Source organism: Oratosquilla oratoria, chromosome 12 (genome assembly GCF_046742065.1).
Source record: "Oratosquilla oratoria isolate Oo_2021 chromosome 12, ASM4674206v1, whole genome shotgun sequence".
Classification (NCBI taxonomy): Eukaryota; Metazoa; Arthropoda; class Malacostraca; order Stomatopoda; family Squillidae; genus Oratosquilla; species Oratosquilla oratoria.
Window position 1 is genome coordinate 33,330,211 of NC_134788.1, and position 3,815 is coordinate 33,334,025.

Genomic DNA, 3,815 nt, shown 5'->3' on the forward strand with positions numbered 1-3,815 from the left:
TCCCTCTTATCTTGGCACCTCCTGGATGACGGGTCATCCCTGCATCCCGTCCACTGGCCTGGGTCAGAAACAGTGTCACAAGACACAGCACATCCACAACAAGGCCGCTTCATAAATTCGGCGACCCCCCTCTCCGTCCCCTCATGCAAAAAAGAAGACGGGGAGAAATCCCTTCGGGCTGCGTCAATCTTTTTTTTCTCATACATACTTCCTCACCCCCCATCCCCCACCCACTCCCCCTCATGCATCACAGCATCATCTATACACAACCCCTCTCCATTCACCCCTATCTTCTGTCTTCTCCCGTCCTCCCTCCACAGACATTCCTCTTTTTTGTAATGCCCCTTTCACCCCATCCCTCCATCTCATCCTAGGACGCCCCCTCATATTCACTCTATCCACCTCTGCCTTCCACACTTCTTTTACTGATCTTTCTTCCCTCATTCTTTCCATGTGTACAAACCATCCTGATACCCTTTCATCAACTGACAAGCGGCAACTGCTCTCCTCTCGCTACAACAAGAGTAAAAAAAATTGTTCCCAGAGATATTTGAGAGGATTTGAGGACCGTTGCCGGCCACTGCAGGGCTGCGAGTATTACATTTGGTCAAACTCGAGACATCTGAGGACTGCCTGACTGAACAGCATACGAATAGCAGGGATTCGTCTTTGTGGTTTTCACTAATCAATCATGCAGACCACGAAAGCGAGCACCAGTGGGCCACTGGCAGTGGTACCGAAGTCACTCTTGAAGAGGGGCATGGACCATTTCTGGGAAAGCCTCAGTTAGGACTTTGAGGCCGACAAGGACTGCCATACGAAGGGTGAACGAAGAAACTAGTAAACACAACAGTACAAGGAAGATGAGGCAAGTCATGGGCAGCAGCAGACATAAGTACAGGAAGAAACAGGTCAACGCAAGGAAAATAAAACAAAAGGAAAGCTAGAAAAGGGTCAAATGGTTTATCACCAGATTCGAAGAATAGGATTGCTACAACGAGGCAATAAGTGAACAAACCCAGAGAAGGTAATTAAACAACGGGGGGAGGAGGGCGAGGGGAAGACAAAGTTGACACATGCACACACACACACACACGAGGACAGAAGGGAAAACACAGCGACACATGAACATAATCCCAGAAAAGACGAGGAAAAAAAGATTTGTATTTCGAAACTGATCCTACATCTAAAAGGGGTCATCGATATAGAAAATATCAATAGGCTGCCACCCTCCTTCACGCCATTGTTCGCTGCCTTTGCAAGACGCTTAAGAACGTATGAATGAAGGAGACTGCAAGAGACCATAAGGCATATACTAGGCAGTTCCTTGTCCACCACCACCTGTCATCCCCATCCATAAAGTTGTCTAACCGTTTCATAAAACAACTGATATTTTCAGCGCTCACTACATGTTTACTAAGTTTATTCCATTCGTTGACCACCCTATTAGTAAACCAATTCTTGCTTTTTTCTTTCTGAAATCTAAATTTGTCCAATTTAAATCCATTACTGTGAGTCCTTCCCTGTTGCCTTGATATGATGACCTTGTTTGCGTCACCCTTGTTAAAGCCTTTGATCCACTTGAACACCTCTATTAGATCACCCCGCACTCTGCCTCTTTCCAGAGAGTGTAAGTTAAGGTGCCTAAGCCCTTCTTCGTAATGTAAATTTCTGAGCCCATGTTGGTATCATTTTGGTCAGTCTCCTCTGTACTGATTCTAGTGAATTGATGTCATTCTATAAGACGGAGACCAATAATGTAACCGCGTAGTCAAGGATAGATGTAACTAACGCTAGAGTTTGATAAGTACCTGTGCACTTCTATTCGTAACCGTCCTAGCAATGAAACTTAATGCTCTGTTTGCTTTATTCCTGGCATTAATACACTGATTCCTGGATTTGAGGTCAGGACTCACTAGAAATCCCAAGTCTCTCTCGCACTCAGCTTTATCTTATTAAATATTTCTGTTAAGTGGTCGCCATGGCAGAAAGCAACAGCAGGCACAACCGGTTAACAACAGCCTGCGAGCGATGACAAAACATGATATTACCACTTGGGTGGGGGACCCTGGACACAAGTGCTTGAGTGTCTCGCCCTCCTGCAACAAGTCTCTCTCACTTACCCGAAAAACGAGCCGCGGGAGGCAACTGGAGGAGAAGACTGGCCTACTGTCCGCACTGCCTTGTCGTGGTTGACGGAATGTTGACTGCTGGCACGGCTAGCAGGGAGGTCAGTAATCAAATGTTATCTTATTGTCTAAAACTGACTAAAGATAATGCACAGCTAGATAAAAAGGCGAGCCAATCTATAGACATCTTGTACCCCGTTCTTGATCCCTCCTCCCTTCGCCCTTCGTGTGTCCTCCTCTCCCTTTTTCTTCTTCCTCTTTCCCTCTTTGCTGCCCTCCCCCCTCCCTTGCACGCGTGTACCTAAGCACACTGACCCAAGTGCCATACTGTATGCTCGACTTTATCTTCCGAATACTTTTATCCTTCTCGTTGTTCCCTCGTCCCATACCAAGGGATTCTTTCTGTCAATGCTGTCCATTTTTTTTTTTTTTTTTTTTGTGTGTCATCGCCCTGAACGCGGCGATAACTCTATCCCTCGCTCTCTCCCTCTCCTCCCTTCCATTAGAGGCACTTCTAACTTTGTACGCAAGCATGTGTGTGTGTGTGTGTGTGTGTGTGTGTGTGTGTGTGTGTGTGTGTGTGTGTGTGTGTGTGTGTGTGTGTGTGTGTGTGTGTGTGTGTGTGTGTGTGTGTATTCACCTAGTTGTATTTTGCGGGAGAAGGGCTATGCTCGTAGTGACCCGCAGTTCCGCATCCAGTTCTTTCTTAAAATCATGCATAGTTTTAGCACTCATTATTTTCTCTTTCAATTTCTTCCATGTATCTATTACTCTGTGTGGAAAGCTGTTCTTTTTCAAATCTCTTCTGTAACTGTTCTTCTTATGTTTCTTCTCGTGTCCTCTTGTGTTTCTTCTGTCCCATTTAAGTAGATCATCGTCCCTATCAAGGATTTCCATCCCTTTCATAATGCTGTAGATGGTTAGCAAATCGCCTCTTTCCTGTCTTTGCTCAAGAATTAGTAAGTTTAGTTTGTCCAATCTTTGTTCGTATGTCAACATGCTAAGTGTTGGTGCCATCTTTGTTAGTGCTCTTTGAATTCTTTCTAGTTTCTTTATGATTTTTATTGTACTGGGTGTCCATGGTGACGCTGCATATTCTAATTTTGATCTTATCATTGTAACTAGTATTCTCTTTACCATTTCCTCGTCCATGTAGTCAAAGGCCACTTTCATTGATATAATCAAATTGTAGGTTTCTCCAACTATTTCGTTTACATGTTTGTCAAGTGTCATGTCGTTTGAGTGTGTGTGTGTGTGTGTGTGTGTGTGTGTGTGTGTGTGTGTGTGTGTGTGTGTGTGTGTGTGTGTGTGTGCGCGCGTGCGCGCGTGCGTGCGTGTGTGTGTGTGTGTGTGTGTGTGTGTGTGTGTGTGTGTGTGTGAGTGTGTGTGCTGTTACATGTATTTTCACTGGGAAACCTACATACAGGAGGGAGCGGCGACTACTTGACTGGATTAATTTTTTGTTTTGACCTTGGGAATGGAGCCAATGCAAGATGCTTGTGATAAGGCCACCGGGGCACAGAGGTGAGATAATGGAGATGCTGCCAAGGGGCACACACACACCTTCTCAGCTGTCGATGACCACACCCTTGCAACGGTGACCTACAGGTGACCCGTTCCTCCCTCCCCAGTGCTCTTGACCTGGGCTGACCTCAAAGCTGACCTGGCGTCGTCTGTCATGATGCA

At 45.8% G+C, this 3,815-nt stretch overlaps 1 protein-coding gene across 4 annotated transcripts in view; it reads right to left on the minus strand.

The window, feature by feature from the left end:
* LOC143031305 (uncharacterized) overlaps positions 1 to 2,324 on the minus strand; it is a 78,971-nt gene extending 76,647 nt beyond the window's left edge. For 2 of the 4 annotated variants that reach the window (XR_012966992.1, XR_012966993.1), the window contains exon 1: positions 2,124 to 2,324. The gene's annotated coding sequence lies outside the window, so the exon portion shown is untranslated. The remainder of the gene's footprint in view (positions 1 to 2,123) is intronic. The other 2 variants (XM_076194963.1, XM_076194964.1) reach the window with 2 other exon arrangements.
* Between the last annotated feature and the right edge of the window lie 1,491 nt (positions 2,325 to 3,815).